The sequence below is a fragment of the Cryptomeria japonica genome, unplaced genomic scaffold (genome assembly GCF_030272615.1).
Source record: "Cryptomeria japonica unplaced genomic scaffold, Sugi_1.0 HiC_scaffold_531, whole genome shotgun sequence".
NCBI lineage: Eukaryota > Viridiplantae > Streptophyta > Pinopsida > Cupressales > Cupressaceae > Cryptomeria > Cryptomeria japonica.
The window spans coordinates 61,156-74,359 of NW_026729344.1; the positions used below are offsets into that span (position 1 = coordinate 61,156).

General features: G+C 62.6%; 2 non-coding genes across 2 annotated transcripts; both read left to right on the top strand.

Moving 5' to 3' along the window:
* The first annotated feature begins 4,906 nt into the window (after positions 1-4,906).
* On the top strand, positions 4,907-5,025 carry LOC131872173 (5S ribosomal RNA). Its single transcript, XR_009370350.1, has one exon. It is a non-coding gene; the product is annotated as a 5S ribosomal RNA (ribosomal RNA).
* A 7,804-nt stretch (positions 5,026-12,829) lies between these two features.
* Positions 12,830-12,948, top strand: LOC131872174 (5S ribosomal RNA). The gene has a single exon (XR_009370351.1). It is a non-coding gene; the product is annotated as a 5S ribosomal RNA (ribosomal RNA).
* Positions 12,949-13,204: the final 256 nt, after the last annotated feature.

Genomic DNA, 13,204 nt, shown 5'->3' on the forward strand with positions numbered 1-13,204 from the left:
GCCAGGGTGGCAACCGGGCCTCGGAAGAGCCAATGCGAGAAACCCCACCAAACGCTCCGACAAAAAAAGAGGCGGCGCTCCAATAACCCCGCTTCGGAGCGCAGCCGGGGCAAACCCAGCCAAGGTGCCCACCCCGACGAAGGTGCACGCGAGGTGCGCACCCGGGGCAAACCGGGCTCCGACAACGTGCACGCAGCACCTTGGAGCACACTTCGAAGCACTCCCGGGTGCCCACCGGCGTTGCGCACCGTGGTGGGCAGCGAGGTGCGCACCTTTGATGCGCTGCCTTCACTAATTTCCAGAAAAAGGCAAAAAAAAATGAGATTTTAAAATTTCCGTTTTGAAAGATAGTGAAAAAAAAGGAACGCGGGTGCCATCTTGAGCCCGCCCTGGTGCGCAGCCCAGGCAAGGCATGCGCACCAAGGTGCCCACCCGAGGTGCACACCCGGGGCAAACCGGGCTCCGACTTCGTGCAGGCCGCACCTTGGAGCACACTTCGGAGCGCTCCTTGGTGCGCACCATGGTGCCCACCAGGGCGCGCAACCCAGCCAAGGTCTGCACACCAAGGTGCCCACCCCGGCGAAGGTGCACGCGAGGTGCGCACCCGGGGCAAACCGGGCTCCGACTTCGTGCACGCCATGGTGCCCACCGCGGCGAAGGTGCACGCGAGGTGCGCACCCGGGGCAAACCGGGCTCCGACTTCGTGCACGCCGCACCTTGGAGCACACTTCGGAGCGCTCCTTGGTGCGCACCATGGTGCCCACCAGGGCGCGCAACCCAGCCAAGGTGTGCGCACCAAGGTGCACGCGAGGTGCGCACCCGGGGCAAACCGGGGTCCGACTTCGTGCACGCCGCACCTTGGAGCACACATCGGAGCGCTCCCAGGTTCGCACCAGCGTTGCGCACCTTTGATGCGCTGCCTTCACTAATTTCCAGAAAAGGCAAAAAAAAACGATATTTTAAAATTTCCGTTCTGAAAGATAGTGAAAAAAACGGAACGCGGGTGCCATCTTGAGCCCTTCCTGGTGCGCAGCCCAGGCAAGTTGTGCGCACCAAGGTGCCCACCCTGGCGGAGGTGCGCGCCCGGGGCAAACCGGGCTCCGACTTCGTGCACTGCATGGTGCCCACCAAGGCGCGCAACCCAGCCAAGGTGCCCACCGCAGCGAAGGTGCACGCGAGGTGCACACCCGGGGCAAACCGGGCTCCGACTTCGTGCACGCCGCACCTTGGAGCACACTTCAGAGCGCTCCTTGGTGCGCACCAGGGCGCGCAACCCAGCCGAGGTGCCCACCCCGGCGAAGGTGCACGCGAGGTGCGCACCCGGGGCAAACCGGGCTCCGACTTCGTGCACGCCATGGTGCCCACCGCGGCGAAGGTGCGCACCCGGGGCAAACCGGGCTCCGACTTCGTGCACGCCGCACCTTGGAGCACACTTCGGAGCGCTCCTTGGTGCGCACCATGGTGCCCACCAGGCCGCGCAACCCAGCCAAGGTGTGCGCACCAAGGTGCACGCGAGGTGCGCACCCGGGGCAAACCGGGGTCCGACTTCGTGCACGCCGCACCTTGGAGCACACATCGGGGCGCTCCCGGGTTCGCACCGGCGTTGCGCACCGTGGTGGGCACCTCGGAGCACACCAAGGTGGGCAGCGAGGTGCGCACCTTTGATGCGATGCCTTCACTAATTTCCATAAAAGGCAAAAAAAAAACGAGATTTTAAAATTTCCGTTTTGAAAGATAGTGAGAAAAAGGGAATGCTGGTGCCATCTTGAGCCCGCCCTGGTGCGCAGCCCAGCCAAGGTTTGCGCACCAAGGTGCCCACCCTGGCGAAGGTGCGCGCCCGGGCAATTAACCCAACTTCCAACTTCGCGCGCGCCAGGGTGGGAGCGCACCCAACAACCGGGCCTGGGAAGAGCCAATGCGAGAAACCCCACCAAACTCTCTGACAAAAAAAGAGGGGGCGCTCCAGTAACCCCGCTTCGGAGCGCACCCTGGGCAAACCCAGCCAAGGTGCCCACCCCGGCCAAGGTGCAGGCGAGGTGCGCACCCGGGGCAAACCGGGCTCCGACAACGTGCACGCCGCACCTTGGAGCACACTTCGTAGCGCTCCCGGGTGCGCACCTCAGAGCACACCAAGGTGGGCAGCGAGGTGCGCACCTTTGATGCGCTGCCTTCACTAATTTCCAGAAAAGGCAAAAAAAAAAGGAGATTTTAAAATTTCCGTTTTGAAAGATAGTGAAAAAAACGGAACGCGCGTGCCATCTTGAGCCCGCCCTGGTGCGCAGCCCAGGTAAGGTGCCACCCTGGCAAAGGTGCGCACCCGGGCAATTAACCCTACTTCCGACTTCGTGCGCGCCAGGGTGGCAACCGGGCCTCGGAAGAGCCAATGCGAGAAACCCCACCAAACGCTCCGACAAAAAAAGAGGCGGCGCTCCAATAACCCCGCTTCGGAGCGCAGCCGGGGCAAACCAAGCCAAGGTGCCCACCCCGACGAAGGTGCACGCGAGGTGCGCACCCGGGGCAAACCGGGCTCCGACAACGTGCACGCAGCACCTTGGAGCACACTTCGAAGCACTCCCGGGTGCCCACCGGCGTTGCGCACCGTGGTGGGCAGCGAGGTGCGCACCTTTGATGCGCTGCCTTCACTAATTTCCAGAAAAAGGCAAAAAAAAATGAGATTTTAAAATTTCCGTTTTGAAAGATAGTGAAAAAAAAGGAACGCGGGTGCCATCTTGAGCCCGCCCTGGTGCGCAGCCCAGGCAAGGCATGCGCACCAAGGTGCCCACCCGAGGTGCACACCCGGGGCAAACCGGGCTCCGACTTCGTGCAGGCCGCACCTTGGAGCACACTTCGGAGCGCTCCTTGGTGCGCACCATGGTGCCCACCAGGGCGCACCCGAGGCAAACCGGGCTCCGACTTCGTGCACGCCGCACCTTGGAGCACACATCGGAGCGCTCCCAGGTTCGCACCAGCGTTGCGCACCTTTGATGCGCTGCCTTCACTAATTTCCAGAAAAGGCAAAAAAAAACGATATTTTAAAATTTCCGTTCTGAAAGATAGTGAAAAAAACGGAACGCGGGTGCCATCTTGAGCCCTTCCTGATGCGCAGCCCAGGCAAGTTGTGCGCACCAAGGTGCCCACCCTGGCGGAGGTGCGCGCCCGGGGCAAACCGGGCTCCGACTTCGTGCACTGCATGGTGCCCACCAAGGCGCGCAACCCAGCCAAGGTGCCCACCGCAGCGAAGGTGCACGCGAGGTGCGCACCCGAGGTGCACACCCGGGGCAAACCGGGCTCCGACTTCGTGCACGCCGCACCTTGGAGCACACTTCAGAGCGCTCCTTGGTACGCACCAGGGCGCGCAACCCAGCCAAGGTGCTCACCCCGGCGAAGGTGCACGCGAGGTGCGCACCCGGGGCAAACCGGGCTCGGACTTCGTGCACGCCGCACCTTGGAGCACACATCGGAGCGCTCCCGGGTTCGCACCAGCATTGCGCACCTTTGATGCGCTGCCTTCACTAATTTCCAGAAAAGGCAAAAAAAAGAAAAAAATGAGATTTTAAAATTTCCGTTTTGAAAGATAGTGAAAAAAACGGAACGCGGGTGCCATCTTGAGCCCGCCCTGGTGTGCAGCCCAGGCAAGTTGTGCGCACCAAGGCACCCACCCTGGCCAAGGTGGGTCACGGGGTGGGTCCTAGGGTGGGTAACGGGGTGGGTACTAAGGTGCGTGCCAAGGTGGGTCATAGGGTGGGTGCCAAGGTGGGCACCAGGGTGGGTGTGCACCAACCCTAGCCAGGGTAGGTCACGGGGTGGTTGTCGGGGTGGGCGTCAAGGAGCCAAGGTGGGTGGCAAGTAGCCAAGTTGCGTGCCAAGGTGGGTGTCGGGGTGGGTGCCAAGGATCCAAGGTGGGTGCCAAGGAACCAAGGTGGGTGTCTGGGTGGGTGCCGAGGTGGGAGCCAGGGTGGGTCCCAAGGTGAGTGCAAAGGTGGGTGCCAGGGTCAAGGTGAGTGCCAATGTGGGTTCCAAGGTGCCAGGGTCAGGGTGAGTGCCAATGTGGGTTCAAAGGTGCTAAGTTGGGTGCGAGGTTGGGTGCGAGGGTGGGTGGGTGCCAAGGTGTGCTAGGTGGAAGCCCGGGTGGGTCGGCATCCCATGGGTGTCGAGTTGGGTGCCTGATGGGTGCTTCTTGTCAAGTTTTAGTCGTCGGGACTCATTTCGAGCCTTAGAGGTCGTTTCTTGTCCGGTTGCCCTGTCTTCGACCTGGGAACCCAATTTTGGTCCTCGGGTCCCATTTTTTTTTGTCTCGCATCCCACTTTTGGCCTGTGGCCTTTTCGGGGTCGATTCTCGTTTTGGGCATCAGAGCATGTTTCTTCTCCTAAAACCCAATATTTGTTTATTAAGTCTCGGAACACATTTTTGTTCTCGTGGACCCATCATGGGTCTTGGAACGCATTTGTGGTCCTTGGGTCCCATTTTGCATCCCGAAACTTGTGTTTTGGTGCTTGATCCCTATTTTGGGTGCCCACCTTGCACCAAGTGCGCACCCGGGGCAAACCGAGCGCCTTGGTGCACCGGGGCAAGATCGAGCGTGCACCCGAGGCGCCCCGAACATGCACCAAGGTGCACTCGGCCCACATGTGAGCGCAGGTCGTTGCGCCCGAGGTGGTGTGTGGGCACCGCGTTGCAGACGGGACACTGCACGCACACGACGCCCCCTCCAGGTGCACGCACGTAGGCCGGGCCGGGTGCACACCCGACGCCCTAGCAAGGTGCGCGCACCCGGGCAGGGCTCACACTTGGCGAACGGGGCGCACTTCGCGAGGGAGGGTGTGCACCTCGACGGGGGTGGGTGGCCGGGGTGGATTCGCACGTGGGTCGCGGTTTGCTAAGTACACACTGCGACAAGCTCATAACGGGTGCGATCATACCAGCGTTAGTGCACCGGATCCCATCAGAACTCCGCAGTTAAGCGCGCTTGGGCCGGAGTAGTACTGGGATGGGTGACCTCCCGGGAAGTCCCGGTGTTGCACCCTTTTTTAGTTTTTCGCCGGGCGTCGCAATGCTATTTGAATAAACCTTTTGCCCGTTTGCGTTCTCGTCGGGGCCGGGCCGGGCCGGGGTGCGCTGCCCGCACTACCGCGCGCGCGGGGGCGACACCGAGCGCGCACCCGAGGCGCCCCGAGCACACAGGCCACGGTGCAACCCGGGCGTTGTGCGCGCACCCCGGTGCGCCCGAGGTGCTGCGCGCGCACCCAGGTGAAATCGGTGTGCACCTCGGCCAGTGCGCGCTCGGTCGAGTCGCGCACGTTGGCCAAGGTGCACGGTGATGTTTCTTACTCTAAGGTTCCGCACCAGACGCCCGGGACAGGTGAGCGAAGCTGGGCGGGGCCGGGTGCGCGGCCGGGGCAGGTGCACGCAGCTGGAGAGAGCTTTGGAGCACACTTCGGAGCGCACCAATGATGCGCTCCATTCAAAAGTTTCCTGAAAAGGCAAAAAAAGTTGAGATTATAGAATTTCCCACTTGAGAGATTGTAAAAAAAAAAAATTTAAAATGAAGGAAACGCGGGTGCCAAGGTGTGCGCAGCCCAGCCAAGGTGTGCGCACCAAGGCGCCCACCCTGGCGAAGGTGCACGCAAGGTGCGCACCCGAGGCAAACCGGACAATTAACCCAACTTTCGACTTCGCGCGCACCTTGGAGCGCACTTCGGAGCGCTCCTTGGTGCGCACCAATCTTGGGCACCTCGGAGTGCACCATGGCGCCCACCAAGGTGCGCACCCGGGGCAAACCGAGCTCCGACTTCGTGCGCACCTTGGAGCGCACGAAAGGTGCGCACCATGGCGCCCACCAAGGTGCGCAGCCCAGCCAAGGCGTGCGCATCAAGGTGCGCACCCTGGCGAAGGTGCGCACCCGGGGCAAACCGAGCTCCGACTTCGTGCGCACCTTGGAGCGCACAAAAGGTGCGCAACCCAGCCAAGGTGTGCGCACCCCGGTCAAACCGAGCTCCGAATCGTGCGCACCAGAGGTGCACGCCATCGTGCGCACCTTGGAGCACACTTCGGAGCCCTCCTTGGTGCGCGCCGATGTTGCGCACCTCGGAGCGCACCCGGGGAAAACAATGCAATTAACCCGACTTTCGACTTCGTGGGCACCTCGGAGCGCTCTCGGGTTCGCACCTCGGAGCACACCGAGGTGCGCACCTTTGATGCGCTGCCTTCACCAATTTCCAGAAAAGGCAAGAAAACATTGAGAAGGTGTGCGCACCGAGGTGCCCACCCTGGCGAAGGTGCACGCGAGGTGCGCACCCGGGGCAAACCGGGCTCCGACTTCGTGCACGCCGCACCTTGGAGCACACTTCGGAGCGCTCCTTGGTGCGCACCAGGGCGCGCAACCCAGCCGAGGTGCCCACCCCGGCGAAGGTGCACGCGAGGTGCGCACCCGGGGCAAACCGGGCTCCGACTTCGTGCACGCCATGGTGCCCACCGCGGCGAAGGTGCACGCGAGGTGCGCACCCGGGGCAAACCGGGCTCCGACTTCGTGCACGCCGCACCTTGGAGCACACTTCGGAGCGCTCCTTGGTGCGCACCATGGTGCCCACCAGGGCGCGCAACCCCGCCGAAGGTGCACGCGAGGTGCGCACCCGGGGCAAACCGGGCTCCGACTTCGTGCACGCCGCACCTTGGAGCACACTTCGGAGCGCTCCTTGGTGCGCACCATGGTGCCCACCAGGGCGCGCAACCCCGCCGAAGGTGCACGCGAGGTGCGCACCCGGGGCAAACCGGGCTCCGACTTCGTGCACGCCATGGTGCGCACCGCGGCGAAGGTGCGCACCCGGGGCAAACCGGGCTCCGACTTCGTGCACGCCGCACCTTGGAGCACACTTCGGAGCGCTCCTTGGTGCGCACCAGGGCGCGCAACCCAGCCGAGGTGCCCACCCCGGCGAAGGTGCACGCGAGGTGCGTACCCGGGGCAAACCGGGCTCCGACTTCGTGCACGCCGCACCTTGGAGCACACTTCGGAGCGCTCCTTGGTGCGCACCATGGTGCCCACCAGGCCGCGCAACCCAGCCAAGGTGTGCGCACCAAGGTGCACGCGAGGTGCGCACCCGGGGCAAACCGGGGTCCGACTTCGTGCACGCCGCACCTTGGAGCACACATCGGGGCGCTCCCGGGTTCGCACCGGCGTTGCGCACCGTGGTGGGCACCTCGGAGCACACCAAGGTGGGCAGCGAGGTGCGCACCTTTGATGCGATGCCTTCACTAATTTCCATAAAAGGCAAAAAAAAAACGAGATTTTAAAATTTCCGTTTTGAAAGATAGTGAGAAAAAGGGAATGCTGGTGCCATCTTGAGCCCGCCCTGGTGCGCAGCCCAGCCAAGGTGTGCGCACCAAGGTGCCCACCCTGGCGAAGGTGCGCGCCCGGGCAATTAACCCAACTTCCAACTTCGCGCGCGCCAGGGTGGGAGCGCACCCAACAACCGGGCCTGGGAAGAGCCAATGCGAGAAACCCCACCAAACGCTCTGACAAAAAAAGAGGGGGCGCTCCAGTAACCCCGCTTCGGAGCGCACCCTGGGCAAACCCAGCCAAGGTGCCCACCCCGGCCAAGGTGCAGGCGAGGTGCGCACCCGGGGCAAACCGGGCTCCGACAACGTGCACGCCGCACCTTGGAGCACACTTCGTAGCGCTCCCGGGTGCGCACCTCAGAGCACACCAAGGTGGGCAGCGAGGTGCGCACCTTTGATGCGCTGCCTTCACTAATTTCCAGAAAAGGCAAAAAAAAAAGGAGATTTTAAAATTTCCGTTTTGAAAGATAGTGAAAAAAACGGAACGCGCGTGCCATCTTGAGCCCGCCCTGGTGCGCAGCCCAGGTAAGGTGCCCACCCTGGCAAAGGTGCGCACCCGGGCAATTAACCCTACTTCCGACTTCGTGCGCGCCAGGGTGGCAACCGGGCCTCGGAAGAGCCAATGCGAGAAACCCCACCAAACGCTCCGACAAAAAAAGAGGCGGCGCTCCAATAACCCCGCTTCGGAGCGCAGCCGGGGCAAACCCAGCCAAGGTGCCCACCCCGACGAAGGTGCACGCGAGGTGCGCACCCGGGGCAAACCGGGCTCCGACAACGTGCACGCAGCACCTTGGAGCACACTTCGAAGCACTCCCGGGTGCCCACCGGCGTTGCGCACCGTGGTGGGCAGCGAGGTGCGCACCTTTGATGCGCTGCCTTCACTAATTTCCAGAAAAAGGCAAAAAAAAATGAGATTTTAAAATTTCCGTTTTGAAAGATAGTGAAAAAAAAGGAACGCGGGTGCCATCTTGAGCCCGCCCTGGTGCGCAGCCCAGGCAAGGCATGCGCACCAAGGTGCCCACCCGAGGTGCACACCCGGGGCAAACCGGGCTCCGACTTCGTGCAGGCCGCACCTTGGAGCACACTTCGGAGCGCTCCTTGGTGCGCACCATGGTGCCCACCAGGGCGCGCAACCCAGCCAAGGTCTGCACACCAAGGTGCCCACCCCGGCGAAGGTGCACGCGAGGTGCGCACCCGGGGCAAACCGGGCTCCGACTTCGTGCACGCCATGGTGCCCACCGCGGCGAAGGTGCACGCGAGGTGCGCACCCGGGGCAAACCGGGCTCCGACTTCGTGCACGCCGCACCTTGGAGCACACTTCGGAGCGCTCCTTGGTGCGCACCATGGTGCCCACCAGGGCGCGCAACCCAGCCAAGGTGTGCGCACCAAGGTGCACGCGAGGTGCGCACCCGGGGCAAACCGGGGTCCGACTTCGTGCACGCCGCACCTTGGAGCACACATCGGAGCGCTCCCAGGTTCGCACCAGCGTTGCGCACCTTTGATGCGCTGCCTTCACTAATTTCCAGAAAAGGCAAAAAAAAACGATATTTTAAAATTTCCGTTCTGAAAGATAGTGAAAAAAACGGAACGCGGGTGCCATCTTGAGCCCTTCCTGGTGCGCAGCCCAGGCAAGTTGTGCGCACCAAGGTGCCCACCCTGGCGGAGGTGCGCGCCCGGGGCAAACCGGGCTCCGACTTCGTGCACTGCATGGTGCCCACCAAGGCGCGCAACCCAGCCAAGGTGCCCACCGCAGCGAAGGTGCACGCGAGGTGCACACCCGGGGCAAACCGGGCTCCGACTTCGTGCACGCCGCACCTTGGAGCACACTTCAGAGCGCTCCTTGGTGCGCACCAGGGCGCGCAACCCAGCCGAGGTGCCCACCCCGGCGAAGGTGCACGCGAGGTGCGCACCCGGGGCAAACCGGGCTCCGACTTCGTGCACGCCATGGTGCCCACCGCGGCGAAGGTGCGCACCCGGGGCAAACCGGGCTCCGACTTCGTGCACGCCGCACCTTGGAGCACACTTCGGAGCGCTCCTTGGTGCGCACCATGGTGCCCACCAGGCCGCGCAACCCAGCCAAGGTGTGCGCACCAAGGTGCACGCGAGGTGCGCACCCGGGGCAAACCGGGGTCCGACTTCGTGCACGCCGCACCTTGGAGCACACATCGGGGCGCTCCCGGGTTCGCACCGGCGTTGCGCACCGTGGTGGGCACCTCGGAGCACACCAAGGTGGGCAGCGAGGTGCGCACCTTTGATGCGATGCCTTCACTAATTTCCATAAAAGGCAAAAAAAAAACGAGATTTTAAAATTTCCGTTTTGAAAGATAGTGAGAAAAAGGGAATGCTGGTGCCATCTTGAGCCCGCCCTGGTGCGCAGCCCAGCCAAGGTTTGCGCACCAAGGTGCCCACCCTGGCGAAGGTGCGCGCCCGGGCAATTAACCCAACTTCCAACTTCGCGCGCGCCAGGGTGGGAGCGCACCCAACAACCGGGCCTGGGAAGAGCCAATGCGAGAAACCCCACCAAACTCTCTGACAAAAAAAGAGGGGGCGCTCCAGTAACCCCGCTTCGGAGCGCACCCTGGGCAAACCCAGCCAAGGTGCCCACCCCGGCCAAGGTGCAGGCGAGGTGCGCACCCGGGGCAAACCGGGCTCCGACAACGTGCACGCCGCACCTTGGAGCACACTTCGTAGCGCTCCCGGGTGCGCACCTCAGAGCACACCAAGGTGGGCAGCGAGGTGCGCACCTTTGATGCGCTGCCTTCACTAATTTCCAGAAAAGGCAAAAAAAAAAGGAGATTTTAAAATTTCCGTTTTGAAAGATAGTGAAAAAAACGGAACGCGCGTGCCATCTTGAGCCCGCCCTGGTGCGCAGCCCAGGTAAGGTGCCACCCTGGCAAAGGTGCGCACCCGGGCAATTAACCCTACTTCCGACTTCGTGCGCGCCAGGGTGGCAACCGGGCCTCGGAAGAGCCAATGCGAGAAACCCCACCAAACGCTCCGACAAAAAAAGAGGCGGCGCTCCAATAACCCCGCTTCGGAGCGCAGCCGGGGCAAACCAAGCCAAGGTGCCCACCCCGACGAAGGTGCACGCGAGGTGCGCACCCGGGGCAAACCGGGCTCCGACAACGTGCACGCAGCACCTTGGAGCACACTTCGAAGCACTCCCGGGTGCCCACCGGCGTTGCGCACCGTGGTGGGCAGCGAGGTGCGCACCTTTGATGCGCTGCCTTCACTAATTTCCAGAAAAAGGCAAAAAAAAATGAGATTTTAAAATTTCCGTTTTGAAAGATAGTGAAAAAAAAGGAACGCGGGTGCCATCTTGAGCCCGCCCTGGTGCGCAGCCCAGGCAAGGCATGCGCACCAAGGTGCCCACCCGAGGTGCACACCCGGGGCAAACCGGGCTCCGACTTCGTGCAGGCCGCACCTTGGAGCACACTTCGGAGCGCTCCTTGGTGCGCACCATGGTGCCCACCAGGGCGCACCCGAGGCAAACCGGGCTCCGACTTCGTGCACGCCGCACCTTGGAGCACACATCGGAGCGCTCCCAGGTTCGCACCAGCGTTGCGCACCTTTGATGCGCTGCCTTCACTAATTTCCAGAAAAGGCAAAAAAAAACGATATTTTAAAATTTCCGTTCTGAAAGATAGTGAAAAAAACGGAACGCGGGTGCCATCTTGAGCCCTTCCTGATGCGCAGCCCAGGTAAGTTGTGCGCACCAAGGTGCCCACCCTGGCGGAGGTGCGCGCCCGGGGCAAACCGGGCTCCGACTTCGTGCACTGCATGGTGCCCACCAAGGCGCGCAACCCAGCCAAGGTGCCCACCGCAGCGAAGGTGCACGCGAGGTGCGCACCCGAGGTGCACACCCGGGGCAAACCGGGCTCCGACTTCGTGCACGCCGCACCTTGGAGCACACTTCAGAGCGCTCCTTGGTACGCACCAGGGCGCGCAACCCAGCCAAGGTGCTCACCCCGGCGAAGGTGCACGCGAGGTGCGCACCCGGGGCAAACCGGGCTCGGACTTCGTGCACGCCGCACCTTGGAGCACACATCGGAGCGCTCCCGGGTTCGCACCAGCATTGCGCACCTTTGATGCGCTGCCTTCACTAATTTCCAGAAAAGGCAAAAAAAAGAAAAAAATGAGATTTTAAAATTTCCGTTTTGAAAGATAGTGAAAAAAACGGAACGCGGGTGCCATCTTGAGCCCGCCCTGGTGTGCAGCCCAGGCAAGTTGTGCGCACCAAGGCACCCACCCTGGCCAAGGTGGGTCACGGGGTGGGTCCTAGGGTGGGTAACGGGGTGGGTACTAAGGTGCGTGCCAAGGTGGGTCATAGGGTGGGTGCCAAGGTGGGCACCAGGGTGGGTGTGCACCAACCCTAGCCAGGGTAGGTCACGGGGTGGTTGTCGGGGTGGGCGTCAAGGAGCCAAGGTGGGTGGCAAGTAGCCAAGTTGCGTGCCAAGGTGGGTGTCGGGGTGGGTGCCAAGGATCCAAGGTGGGTGCCAAGGAACCAAGGTGGGTGTCTGGGTGGGTGCCGAGGTGGGAGCCAGGGTGGGTCCCAAGGTGAGTGCAAAGGTGGGTGCCAGGGTCAAGGTGAGTGCCAATGTGGGTTCCAAGGTGCCAGGGTCAGGGTGAGTGCCAATGTGGGTTCAAAGGTGCTAAGTTGGGTGCGAGGTTGGGTGCGAGGGTGGGTGGGTGCCAAGGTGTGCTAGGTGGAAGCCCGGGTGGGTCGGCATCCCATGGGTGTCGAGTTGGGTGCCTGATGGGTGCTTCTTGTCAAGTTTTAGTCGTCGGGACTCATTTCGAGCCTTAGAGGTCGTTTCTTGTCCGGTTGCCCTGTCTTCGACCTGGGAACCCAATTTTGGTCCTCGGGTCCCATTTTTTTTTGTCTCGCATCCCACTTTTGGCCTGTGGCCTTTTCGGGGTCGATTCTCGTTTTGGGCATCAGAGCATGTTTCTTCTCCTAAAACCCAATATTTGTTTATTAAGTCTCGGAACACATTTTTGTTCTCGTGGACCCATCATGGGTCTTGGAACGCATTTGTGGTCCTTGGGTCCCATTTTGCATCCCGAAACTTGTGTTTTGGTGCTTGATCCCTATTTTGGGTGCCCACCTTGCACCAAGTGCGCACCCGGGGCAAACCGAGCGCCTTGGTGCACCGGGGCAAGATCGAGCGTGCACCCGAGGCGCCCCGAACATGCACCAAGGTGCACTCGGCCCACATGTGAGCGCAGGTCGTTGCGCCCGAGGTGGTGTGTGGGCACCGCGTTGCAGACGGGACACTGCACGCACACGACGCCCCCTCCAGGTGCACGCACGTAGGCCGGGCCGGGTGCACACCCGACGCCCTAGCAAGGTGCGCGCACCCGGGCAGGGCTCACACTTGGCGAACGGGGCGCACTTCGCGAGGGAGGGTGTGCACCTCGACGGGGGTGGGTGGCCGGGGTGGATTCGCACGTGGGTCGCGGTTTGCTAAGTACACACTGCGACAAGCTCATAACGGGTGCGATCATACCAGCGTTAGTGCACCGGATCCCATCAGAACTCCGCAGTTAAGCGCGCTTGGGCCGGAGTAGTACTGGGATGGGTGACCTCCCGGGAAGTCCCGGTGTTGCACCCTTTTTTAGTTTTTCGCCGGGCGTCGCAATGCTATTTGAATAAACCTTTTGCCCGTTTGCGTTCTCGTCGGGGCCGGGCCGGGCCGGGGTGCGCTGCCCGCACTACCGCGCGCGCGGGGGCGACACCGAGCGCGCACCCGAGGCGCCCCGAGCACACAGGCCACGGTGCAACCCGGGCGTTGTGCGCGCACCCCGGTGCGCCCGAGGTGCTGCGCGCGCACCCAGGTGAAATCGGTGTGCACCTCGGCCAGTGCGCGC